The sequence below is a fragment of the Chrysemys picta genome, chromosome 7, assembly GCF_011386835.1.
Source record: "Chrysemys picta bellii isolate R12L10 chromosome 7, ASM1138683v2, whole genome shotgun sequence".
Taxonomy (NCBI): Eukaryota; Metazoa; Chordata; order Testudines; family Emydidae; genus Chrysemys; species Chrysemys picta.
The window spans coordinates 31,958,335-31,971,887 of NC_088797.1; the positions used below are offsets into that span (position 1 = coordinate 31,958,335).

The 13,553-nt window shown below is 47.3% G+C and overlaps 1 pseudogene; it reads left to right on the plus strand.

Moving 5' to 3' along the window:
* Nucleotides 1-202: 202 nt before the first annotated feature.
* LOC101931941 (solute carrier family 22 member 6-A-like) lies at nucleotides 203-7,582 on the plus strand (annotated as a pseudogene).
* Nucleotides 7,583-13,553: the final 5,971 nt, after the last annotated feature.

A 13,553-nucleotide genomic window follows, 5' to 3' on the forward strand; every position in this document is an offset into this window, starting at 1 on the left:
TATTTGACTTGGGTGATCTGGTCACCCTAGGCAAACCTGATGAGGCAGTGAAGCAGCTCCAGACAGTGGCCAGGATAAACCGGAAGAAGGAAGTAGGAGACAAACTCAACATAGAGGTAAGACTGGATCTCAGAGAGGCTGAGAGCTCCCACCAACTCCAGCAGCTGATATAGGCACGTGAGACAAGCAGGTATAAATCAGCATGGTTGCACACGTCATGGTGACTCTGCACATGTACACCAGTGGCGGAACTGCCTTTACTGTTCCCTGAGCAATGGAATTCTCACCATGGTTTGACTTCTTTCTCGTACAATGGGATTCCTATACCTACAAGGTATCTTCTATCAATCTCTCTACCTATAGCCACCTATCGAGCCATCTATGTATCCATCTCTAGACATAAACACCTATCTTTTATAAACATATACTCATACATAATATCTCTATTCATCTCCATCTATCTTTCATCTCCCCACACACCTCTCCATCCATCCATCCCCATACAAATGCTTCTATCCATCCAACTATCCATCCATCCCCATGCACACCCTTCTCTCTATCCATCCATCCATCCCTTCCTACACATACGCATTATTTTGTCTAGACTGAGGCCTCCTCTGAAACTAGAATTTTGGCACCACTGGATGATCCAGAATCTCATTCCCTCCCATTCCCCTGCTATGTTTCCAGGCCTTTCCCACCATGGGGGCCCCATGCCGTTACCCAGAATTCTCTTCTCTCTCCCAGGTCTTGAGATCCAACATGCAAAAAGAAATAGCCTCTGCAAAGAGCAGCTATACCTTCATCGACCTGGTGCGGACCCCTGTCATACGCCGGATATCCTTCTTCCTCTGCTTTGTATGGTTAGTCGGCTCTTGTGCTTGCACAAAGAGGAAGCTGAGACTATGATATGAAGCAGCCTGCAGCAAGTAAACCAGGCACGACAATTTGCTGAGGAATGGGGCAAAGAATGGATTTTCTGACCCGCAGGCAATTCCGAAAAATCAGTACAAAAAATCATTTTTGGTTGAACAGAAAATCATTTTTTTCTTAAATTTTGACTAACAAAAAGTTGAAAAAAAATCAAGTGAAACATTGTTTTGATTTTAAATATTTAAAGATTTTTTAAAATAAAATTAAAGAAATGTTTGAGACAAACATTCATTTTGAACCAAAACTGAAAACATTTAGATTTTGGTTTGGTTTGGTTTTGTGGGGCTTTTTTTTTTAATCTGAAACAATTCAGCAAAAGGGACATGAATTCCCTAAACATTTTGATGTCATTGAGTCTGCATTTTGTGCTGAAAAAAGTTCTAGATGAAAAATTTTGCTCAGCTCTACTAAGCCCCATTGACGCTCCACTTCATCCCATGGCATGTCAGTGACAGTCAATTTCACCTCGATTGAATATCCAACTAGATCACAATTCAGTATGTTATAGCTAGACTTCGGTAAACCCCATTTGGGAGACAGCATGTAGAGAAAACCATCAGGAGGTGATTCTACCCAGAAGCAGGAATAGGACCCAGGAATCCTGGCTCCTATAGTCACTTAGTCCTAGTCCCAGGACACATTCCATGTGCAGAGCTGGGAAAAGAACCCAGGAATCCTTGGTGCCTAGTGTGTCCTGTTCCAGCTATTGACCCCCATTCCTCTCTGAGAGTTAACAGAGCAAAGTCCCCTCTTGCTCTAACCACTAGGCCCCACTCTTCTTCCAAAGCTGGACATAGAACCTGGGAATCCTGGTTCCCAGCTGCTCCCCAGTCTAACTCATTAGACCCTAATCTCCTCCCAGAGCCATGAACAGAACACAGTGCAATCTACCCACTAGACTACACTGCCACCCAAAGCAGTGAAGAGAATCCAGGGGTCCTGACTCCAACCAATAAACACATTTCCAGGGCCTATTGCTGAAAGGGAACATGTGTGTAACAAATAAACTCAATGATAAGGACCCTCTATGCATCAATACCTGTCTGCTTCACCTGCTTTGCCTATTATGGGTTGGCCATGGACCTACAGAATTTCGGTGTCAATATCTTCTTGATCCAGCTGGTCTTAGGAGCTGTTGATTTCCCAGCGAAGTTCATTTCAGTCCTCACAATCAGCTTCATCGGGCGCCAGTTCACACAGGCCTTGACCCTCATCCTGGCTGGACTCTCTATCCTAGCCAACATCTTTGTCACACAAGGTGGTTACCTGGTGTCCTGGATTTTCAGTGTTCAATCCGGAAGTGTTCAAGCCTTTGTCCTACCAAAGGTCCAAAGCCTGGCTGACATGGTCAGCTGCAGGGGAGGGAGAAGGGCCAGGAGAGCTGATCCATAAGGGCTAATGGGGCTCAAGCCCATGGATATGTCACAGCTGTGTTCTGTGGCTGAGGTACTGCAGGGTACAGAACCACCTGCTGCTGCCAAGGATTGAAGCAGCTGGCACATGTTTACGACACCAGTTGCCATGGCACTTCCCCATAAAGCAACCGAAGAGACATGTTTGGCCTGATCCAGGCTGGCCTGTTGCAAGATGGTTGCGAAGTGGATGAGCCGCTGTCTGGGTGGGGTGACAGACACAGTTTCACAAACAAAGCTGGGTAGATGGTTATTAGTATTTGATCATTGGGCGAGGTGTTGCACAGACCCCAGATGACATCAGGGCCCTATTGTGCCTAGCACTGCACAGACCTAAAGGGAGAGACAGGCCCTGCCCCAAAGAGCTCACAATCTAAATGGACACAACACAGAAAGGACTATCACTCTTATTTCTAGATGGCAAACTGAGGCACAGATCCTCAGCTGGTGTCAATTAGCCCAGATCCATTGATTTCTTGCCCCTTTTGGCTTCAATGGAGCAGCTGGGGATTTGGCTCCATTGAATCCAATGGAGTTACAGCCAATTTGTACCAGCTGGGGATCTGGCCCCATCGGCACCAGTGCAGCTATGCTGATTTACCCCAGCTGGGGATCTGGCCCCATCGGCACCAGTGCAGCTATGCTGATTTACACCAGCTGCAGATCTGGCCCCATCGGCACCAGGGGCTGGGGATACATCCCATTGACTCCTGATCCTTCTTGAGCATTTCAGCCTTTTTCCACATGCTTAACCCTCCTCCATTGTGTGCTTCTCTCAAGATCTGCAGACCCTGCGCACCGTTCTGGCTGTCGTTGGAAAAGGCTGTCTTGCTGCTTCCTTTAACTGTGTCGTCCTCTACACGAGTGAGCTGTACCCCACAGTGATTAGGTATGTAGAAAAAACTCAGAGGGTGCAGCTCAAACTTCACATGCAGCCCCGCGGAACAGCAAAAGACCAGAGCCAAGTGACTAGTGATTAGAGTTGGTTGGGAATTTTTCATCAAAATGTATTTTTTCTGACGGAAAAAGCTATTTCATCAAAGCCAAAGCTTTTCACGGGAAAGGGTTGGTTGGAAAAAATGGGGGTGGGAGGGAGGAGGGAGGTTGGCAATTACACTTCCAAAATGAAAATTTCAGTTTTTTTCTGGTTGGAAACAACTTTGTGTTTGGAATGTGTATTAAAAAAACAACAATTGTACAAATAGTGGTCGAAATCGAAATGAAATGATGTGAGGGACCTGTTACCAGATTTTCCCATTACTTTGGGGTATGCTCATTTATTCAGGTTACTCTTCTAGGGAAGAGGATTCTGTAATTCTATCAATGTACTGTTTGTGTCACTTGTGTTTTCATATGGAACTCTACTTCTCCCTGCTGCAAGTCCCCTCCCAATGGAGCTACACTGCAGGACCTAGGTTCCCTAGGGCTGGGTTTCTCCAGCCCCAAAAACCGGATGAACACACACACACACACACACACACACACACACACACACACACACTAACAGAGCAAGTCTGGGCGGACTGGGTCAATCAGCACTGTCAAGCTGACCCTTTATATGTAGGGTTACCATTCGTCCGGATTTACCCGGACATGTCCTCCTTTTTGTGCTAAAAATAGCATCCGGGGGGAATTTGTAAATAACTCAAAATGTCCGGGATTTCCCCCCTCCCCGGCAGAGCAGAGCGAGCGGCTGGGAGAGCTGCAGGAAAGTCACGGGCTGGACTCCGGAGCAGCTGTAGAGGAGCTCCTCCTCCGCCCCCCCCTCCCTCCCTCCCTGCATTCTGAGCCGGCAGCCCCTCCTCCCCGGTCCGTGCAGGGCCAGGGACCGGGTTGTGTGTTGTGCTGGGGAGCGCAGCCACGTGTCCGGCTCGCACAGAGCCCAACACCCTGTTCTGAGCAGCAGGGTAAGGGGGCCAGGGGGCAGGAGAAGGGGCAGGGAGGTTCTGGAGGGGGAAGTCAAGAAACGGGGGGGGTCGGGAGTTCAGGGGGGGGCTTTTTGGGGGGACTGGAGAAAGTTTTGGGCAGTCAGGGTACAGGTAGGGGGCAGTTAGGGGACAAGGAACAGGGAGTCTTAGGTAGGGGGTGGGGTTCTGGAGGGCAGTTAGGAGCAGGGGTCCCAGGAGGGGGCAGTCAGGGGACAAGGAGCGGGGGGGGTGGGGGGCTGGGAGTTCTGGGGGGGAGCTGTCAGGGGGCAGGAGTGGGGAGAGGGATCGGAGCAGTCAGGGGACAGGGAGCAGAGGGGTTTAGATAGGTTGGGAGTTCTGGGGGGGGCTGTCAGGGGGTGGGGAGTGGTTGGATGGGGCGTGGGAGTCCCAGGGGTCTGTCTGGGGGTGGGGGTGTGGATAAGGATTGGGGCAGTCAGGGGACAAGAGGCAGGGAGGCTTAGATAGGGGGTGGAGTCCTGGGGGGCAGTTAGGGGCAGGGGTCCCAGGAGGGGGCAGTCAGGGGACAAGGAACGGGGGGAGGGTTGGGGGTTCTGGGGGGGCGGGAAGTGGGAGGGGCAGGGGCGGGGCTAGGGCGGGACTCCTCCCATCCTCTTTTTTGCTTGCTGAAATATGGTAACCCTATTTATATGTCTCTGGACTCACTGGACTGGATGAAGTAGCACTTTCAAGCTGCCTTTCCTTATGTGCCCCTGGGCTCCATGGACTGGGTTAAGCAGCACTTTCAAGCGGTTACCCTTATGCGTCCCAGATTCAGCACGTCCCTATCCCCACTCTCACATCACAATTGTACTGGCAGTAACCTACTTGATGTGCAAACCCTACGGTATTTTGGGCGCCGCAGGGATCTTTAGCTTAGGTAAAAGAAGCGTGGCTGTAGAGTGAATGGGGGAAGCTAAAAACACAGAAGAGAAGAGAGAGAAGCAGCAACCAACTTAACCATAAAAGCTATTTATTGAATAATAGTGATAACTATTGTCAAAGTTAGACTCAGGACTCATAGTTTGTCAGACCACTCTGTTTTATTAGCACAGCGCTCTGCTAATACATTCAGATAATGTGAGCCCCCATGCAAGATTCAAACAGTCTTATTTATACAGATAAAAGGGTGCAAACTAAACAAAGGGACAGAGAGAGCAAAATTGTAAAATTTGCATAGGGCACAATATGCATATCCTGCTTCCTTATTAACTCTTATCGATCTAAGGCTAATGCTTCACCAATTGCCCTTAAGTGGGGCAATTCATTAAGCAGTTAATGTCTGCTTTCCTGCCCCCCTGGCTTGCAGCATTTCTCATTTCTACTTAAAGGTACATACAGCATTCTTTAATTCATTCTATTTCTTTAATATAATTCATTTCACTTTCACACTACACAAAGAGAGCTAAACCAACATAACATACATTATTAAAGGTTAATACCTAAGGTAGAAAGGAAAACAGAGAGAGAGAGAAAGAGGGGGGATCTCACCCATTCCATGAGGCTTGAACTGGTCGGGGTTCTCAGGTGATGGTGGTAGCGGAGGGTCCTGAGTGCTGGAGACAGGCAGAGCCCCAGCATAATCAGTTAGGAGAAGATGGAGTTTCAGTGGAACTGATGCCTAGTTTGGATCTAAGCATCAGAACCCTGACTAGAGGGTGAGTAGGAATTTTTGTAGAGAAAATACAATTGTTCAAGGGAGAACAATAGATTTATTTATAGGTAAGCTGGTGACTCAAGGGTTTTCTTTAGACTAGACAATAGGAGCTGATCACTCTTGGCTATGGGTGGTGGTTTCTTCCAGGGAGCTCATAATGAAACTAGGCTGCTTTAGTATTTGGATATCAATTAAGGATTCATTACTAGAATTGGTCTGATAATTGCTGAGCTGGGTGTGTGCAGGGGTAGGTTCATTAGCATCTGGAGCAGAGATTCCCATGATGCAGTGCTTCCCTGCTTTTTCTGGTCCCAGAATTCAGTGTGGTTCTCTGTTCTCCATTCTGTATGTAAATTGAGATGTCTTAATCTTGTCACCCTTGTCAGGAGGGGTCTAGTTGTGTCTCCCAACGCCCTTCACTGCTCTCTGCAAGTTTTTCTCCTCTGATGGGTTTTGGTTTAAGCAGAGGGAGGAGGGTGTCTTTCATGAGTCAGGCTGGATACTGCACCCTGGTTCCCCAAGAACACAGAGATGTCTGGTATCAGACCCAAACCAAGATTTTTTTATACTGTTGAATTCACAAAATTTTTTGAAATGTCAATAATTCGTCCTGATTCAGAATGGGAAAAATGTTTGAAATCTCAAAATGTATCATGGGACAGGAAAACAATTTCCCGACCAACTCTAGTAGTGACTTTGGGCACCTCAGGGGATGCCCACGTTAGGACACTGCAACTGGGCCTGATTCTCTGCAATTGCTGTGGATGTGCCATCTGAAAAGTGAGGGCCCTCTGAGGTGTCTCAGTCTAGCCACCCAAAATTGCCCTTCTAGGAACTAGGAATTGCCACATCAGACCAAAGATCTAGCTAGCTCAGTCCCAGCCTCAAGAAACCCTGCACTTGTGTGGTAACCTACCCCCAGGAAAGATCCCATTTGTTAAGTTTGCACCTATAGACCACACCAGAGCCCCATGGTGCCAACTGCTGCACAGACCCTCACTGAGATCAAGTCCCCATTATATCAGGCACTCCACAGATCCCGAGTGAGATCAGGGCCCCCATTATATAAGGTACTGCACAGACCCAAATTGAGATTAGGGCCCCATTGTGCCAAGTGCTGCCCAGACACATAGTGACAGCAGTCTCTGCTCTTCACAATCATAATAGACAAGACAGACTGAGGGTGCGAGGAGAAAAAGATGAACAGAGAGGAAGTGACTTGCCCAAGGTTACACACCGGGTCAGTGGCAGAGCAAGGAAAAGAACCCAGGTGTCCTGATTCCCTAGTCACTCTACTAGTCCACAGGGCCTGGCTGAAAAGTACTGCTTGGCTTATTGCCTGTGAGCTCCTTAGCCCAGATTTTTCTCATCACTGTGGCTTATGCTAATAGCTCTGTTTGTTATGATTTCAAATTCACAGGCAGACCGGCATGGGTTTGAGCAACACCATGGCACACCTGGCAGCATCCTTGCCCCATTGGTGAAGATGTTGGAGGAATACATTCCCTTCCTGCCACTGATCATTTATGGAGCTGCCCCAATCATCTCCTGCATTGCAGCGACCTTTCTGCCAGAGACACAACGTGCCATTGCCTGAGACCATAGAGGAGATGGAGACACGGTTAGTAGAATCTATTGGGAGGCAAGAACAGTAGCCATGATGCACCTTGTGGGAGTTTTGTGATATGGGTCCACTGAGAGAGAGCGAGAGCACAAACAAGAAATGATATGCATGATTAGATAGAGAAGAACTGCCATACTGGGTCAGACCAAAGGTCCATCAAGCCCAGTATCCTGTCCTCTGACAGTGGCCAATGGCAGGTGCCCCAAAGGGAATGAACAGACAGGTTATCAAGTGATCCATGCCCTGTCACCCAATCCCAGCTTCTGGCAAACATAGGCTAGGGACACCATTCTTGCCCATCCTGGCTAATATCCATTGATGGACCTATCTTCCATGAATCTATCTAGCTCCCTTTTGAACCCTGTTATAGTATTGGCCTTCACAACGCCCTCTGGCAAGGAGTTCCAGAGGTTGACATTGCATTGTGTGAAAAAGTACTTTCTTGTGTTTGTTTTAAACCTGCTACCTGTTAATTTCATTTGGTAGCCCCTTGTTCTTGTATTATGAGAAGGAGTAAATAACAATTCCTTATTTATTTTCTCTATACCACTCATGATTTTATAGACCTCTATCATATCCCCCCTCAGTCGACTCTTTTCCAAGCTGACAAGTCGAGTCTTATTAATCTTTCCTCATACAGAAGCCGTTCTATACCCCGAATCATTTTTGTTGCCCCATTCTGAACTTTTTCCAATTCCAATATATCTTTTTTGAGATGGGGTGACCACATCTGGATGCAGTATTCAAGATGTGGGCATACCATGGATTTATATGGAGGCAATATGATATTTTCTGTCTTATTATCTATCCCTTTCTTGATGATTTCCAACATTCTGTTCGCTCTTTTGAATGCCACTGCACATTGACTGAATGATTTCAGAGAACTATCCACAAGGACTCCAAGATCACTTTCTTGAGGGGTATCAACTAATTTAGACCCTATCTTTTTATATGTACAGTTAGGATTATGTTTTACAATGTGCATTACTTTGCATTTATCAACATTAAATTTCATTTGCCATTTTGTTGCCCAGTCACCCAGTTTTATGAGATGCTTTTGTAGCTCTTCGCAGTCTGCCTGGGACTTAACTATCTTGAGTAGTTTTGTATCATCTGCAAATTTTGCCCCCTCACTGTTTACCCCTTTTTCCAGATTGTTTATGAATATTTAAATAGGACTGATCCTAGAACAGATCCCTGGGGGATCCCCCTATTTACCTCTCTCCATTCTGAGAACTGATCATTTATGCCTACCCTTTGTTTCCTATCTTTTAACCAGTTACCAATCCATGAGACAACCTTCTCTCTTATCCCAGGACTGCTTATTTTGCTTAAGAGCCTGTGGTGAGGGATCTTATCAAAGGATATCTGAAAATCTAAATACACTATATCCACTGGATCTCCTTTGTCAGCATGCTTGTTGACCCCTCAAGAATGCTAGTAGATTGGTGAGGCATGATTTCCCTTTACAAAAACCATGTTGACTATTTCCCAACAAATTACGTTCATCTATGTGTCTGACAATTTTGTTCTTTACGATAGTTTCAACCAATTTGCCCAGTGAGGCAGTGATGAAGTGAGGCTTATCAGCCTGTAGTTGCCAGGGTCACCTCTGGAGCCCTTTTTAAAAATTGGCATCACATTAGCTATCCTCCAGTCATTTAGATAGATTAGATAGATAATCTGATCTCATTGACTCCAGTGTAGCTATGGCTGATTTACACCAGGTGGGATCTGGCCCCATTAGCTCCAAGCATGTTTTAAGCCAAGTACATTTCTTGATGCTTGTATAAATGTTAATATTTACTGATATTCCATTTCATCGAGACCCAGGCATCTGAGAGATGAAGAACAATAAATGAAGATCCTTCTGAAACCCACCATGCCAGACCCAGCCAAGAAGCCAGTTAAGGAAAGAAAAACGAGCAACTGTTGTGGGGGCTATGGGTACAATTTTCAAAATGCCTATGTTCCTTAGGAGCCTATGTTCCATTTTCACCAGTGACTTAGCCACTCCCATGAGAGTTAGGTGCCTCATCTACTGAACACTTCTGAAAATCCCACTGAGTACTTATCTGAATCTCTTGGCACCTAAATACCTTGGAAAATGTGATACCCAATCCTTTTGGAAAGTGGGGGCTTAGGCACTTTTGAAGAGTCCGCCCTAGCTCTTTTACTGTTTTAATCATGCCAGAAGTAATGTGCAGGCATCAGTGACAACTCAATAGGGGTTGAATTTTGCACTTAATGCAGGGAATCAACCTCTTCAAACAGCATGTTGACCTCCAAATCACAGCAGGAATTTATACCACGGGACCTGCTGCTGTGCAAGGTGGGGGACATGAGTCAATTACTCTATGTAGCTCCTCCATGGAGTTCAAAACCCGGTGTTGCACTCTGCTGGGATCCAACATATGGAACCCAAGAGCTCAGCAAATATTTTCGGGCCAGATCCTCAACAAGTGTTAATCCACGTTGTTGAGGATTGGCCCAGTACTGCAGGACAGTCACGTGGTGGCAATTCTTAAGGGAATTCTGTAAGAATATGTACAGAAATGGTGGCAGAATATAGGAACTGCTGGACTGATCGCAGCCAAGGTCCATGTAGTCTGTCTGACAGTGGTCAGCAATAGATGCCTTAGAGGAAGGTGTAAGAAATCTGCAGTGGGCAGATATGAAATTATCACCCCACCATTAAGTCTCATCCTGCTCTTGAACAGTCATTAAAGTTGGGGAAAAAATTGATTTTTCAGCTCACTCACAATTTGAAAAAAATCAAGGGAAAAACATGTTTTGGCTGAAAATTAAATTGTTCAAAATTTTCAGCAAATCAAAAAGAGTAAAAAATTGGTTTCAAACTAAACATTTTGCTTTGATTGCAAATTATTTTTAAACTTTTTATTTTTTTATTATTGAAAAACAAGTAAAGGAAACTTCTAAACACAGTTGTTTCAAATCGAAAAATCAAAACATTTAGAGTTTTTTGGAATTTTCCCCCTGAAACAAACAATTCAGCAAAACCAACATGAAATCATGAACCATTGCAGTGTCACCAAATCTGCATTTTTCATCCCAAAACAGTTTCGGTTGAAAAATTTCTCACAGCTTCACTAGTCACAGATTGGCTTAAGGCCCGAAGCACAAGGTTTATATGCCTTTTAAAACTCTTTGTTGTATTATTGATATTCCTGTTACCGATAGAGATGTCCAGTTCCCCTTTGAATTTTGCTAAGTTGTGGCCTCAATATCATCCTGTATCAGTGAGTTCTACAGTTGAACACTGTCATGTCAGAAAGGATATTTCCTTTGTTCAGTTTTGAAAACAGGGAAGGGAACCCAGGAGTCCTGATTCTCAGCTTCCCGTGCCCTAGTCCGGTACATTTCACTTCCCTCAGAGTCGGGACTCCTGACTCCCAACCCCCTCTCAACACAAACGCACTCTAACCTCCCCTCCCATTCCAGAACTGGGAATGGAACCTGGGAGTCCCGACTCCGAGCCCATGTGCTCTAACCATTAGACACTACTCTCCAGCCAGAGCTGGGAACACAACTCAGAAGTCCTGACCCTCATTCCTACTGCTCAGACACACTAGACTCCATTCCTTCCAGAACTGGTAACCAAACCCAGGAGTCCTGATTCTCAGCCCCTACAGCTCTAACCACGCGACCCGACTCCCCTCACAGAACTGGGAATGGAACCCAAGAATCCTGATGCCTAGTTTTAACCACCAGACCACTCAATTACACCAGTATAAATCATGACTGAAGGGGTGACTACAGCTTGAGCAGTCATACCTGAGCTAGCTTTACTCGCGCTAGCTCAGGTACCAGAGCAATACTTCAGCACAGGCTGTACAAGCCTGTCTGGACCCCTGGGTCATTAGTCACAGGACTAGCCCATGCTGAAGCATGTGCTGCTGCAGCGTCACTGTTCTGGGAGCCAAGCTAGCGAGATGAAAACGAGCTGGGGTATGTCTGCTCCAGTTGCAATTGCAGCCTCTGACTGCAGCATAGACAGACCCTAAGGCCTTGTCTACACTACGAGAGTAGTTCGATTTTACTTGCATCGAATTTTTGTAATCGATATTGCAAAGTCGAACGTGTGTGTCCACACTAAGGACAGTAATTCGACTTTGTGCGTCCACACTAACGGAGAAAGCGTCGACATTCGAAGCGGTGCACTGTGGTCAGCTATCCCACAGTTCCCGCAGTCCCCTCTGCCCATTGGAATTCTGGGTGTAGCCGGCAATGCCTTCTGGGTAACAAAATGAGTCGAGGGTGCTTTTGGGAAACTGTCGTCATCCGTCCATCACTCCCGCCCTCCCTCCCTGAAAGCGCCGGCGGGAAAACAGTTCGCGCGCTTTTCCAGTCATTGACAGCGCGGACGCCACTGTACTCCGAGCATGGAGCCCGCTGCGACCATCGCTGCAGTTGTGGCCGCTCTCAACGTCTCGCAGCTTATCATAAAGGTTTCCCTGAGGCAGATGCAGAAAAGTCAGGCGAGGAGGCTACGGCACCGCGGTGATGTCCTGAAGTCTGAGAGTAGCACAGACCTGTCAGAAAGCAGGCGACCCAGCGCCGAGGACATCACAGTGGCAATGGGTCATGTTGATGCCGTGGAACGGCGATTCTGGGCACGGGAGACAAGCACTGAGTGGTGGGACCGCATAGTGCTGCAGGTCTGGGATGAATCCCAGTGGCTGCGAAACTTTCGCATGCGGAAGGGAACTTTCCTGGAACTTTGTGAGTTGCTGTCCCCTGCCCTGAAGCACAGTGACACCCGGTTGCGAGCTGCACTGAGTGTACAGAAGCGAGTGGCCATAGCCCTCTGGAAGCTTGCAACGCCAGACAGCTACCGGTCAGTCGCGAACCAGTTTGGGGTGGGCAAATCTACCGTGGGGGTTGTTGTGATGCAAGTAGCGAAGGCAATCGTTGATGTACTGCTGCCAAAGGTAGTGACCCTGGGAAACGTGGAGGCGATCATAGATGGTTTCGCAGCGATGGGATTCCCAAACTGCGGTGGGGCCATAGATGGAACTCACATCCCTATCCTGGCACCGGACCACCAGGCCACCCAGTACATTAACCGAAAGGGCTACTTTTCCATGGTGCTGCAAGCACTGGTGGACCACAGGGGACGTTTTACCAACATCTACGTGGGATGGCCGGGCAAGGTTCATGACGCTCGTGTTTTCAGGAACTCTGGTCTGTTTAGACGGCTGCAACAAGGTATTTACTTCCCGGACCACAAAATAACTGTTGGGGATGTGGAGATGCCTATAGTCATCCTCGGGGACCCAGCCTACCCGCTAATGCCCTGGCTCATGAAGCCCTATACTGGCGCCCTGGACACTGAAAAAGAACTCTTCAACTACCGGCTGAGCAAGTGCAGAATGGTGGTGGAGTGTGCTTTTGGCCGTCTCAAGGGGAGATGGAGAAGCTTACTGACTCGCTGTGATCTCAGCGAAACCAATATCCCCATTGTTATAGCAGCTTGCTGTGTGCTCCACAATCTCTGTGAGAGCAAGGGGGAGACCTTTATGGCGGGGTGGGAGGTTGAGGAAAATAGCCTGGCTGGTGATTACTCACAGCCAGACAGCCGGGCGATTAGAAGAGACCAGCGGGAAGCGCTGTGCATCCGGGAGGCTTTGAAAGCAAAGTTCCTGAGTGAGCAGGGTAACCTGTGACTTTATAGTTTGTGTACTGAGAAGCTAAACCTGCCCCCGTTTCTTTACCCAGGTAATGTTGACTATCCTATCCAGTTACATACCCCCTTCACCCCCCCTCCAACACACGTGTCGAAATAAAAATAGTTCTACTTTGTTAAAGCACACCGTTTTCTTTAATACTGTTTTCGCGGGAATTTTTTAAAACTGGGACGCAGACTGTGGTGCGGAGCGGGTGTAGTGTTGTGACGCGAATGCAGCTTCTAAACTCAAGGATTGACAGGCTCCGCTGCGGTGGGATGCTTGTTTCAACGGAGCCTGTCACCCCTCCTGATC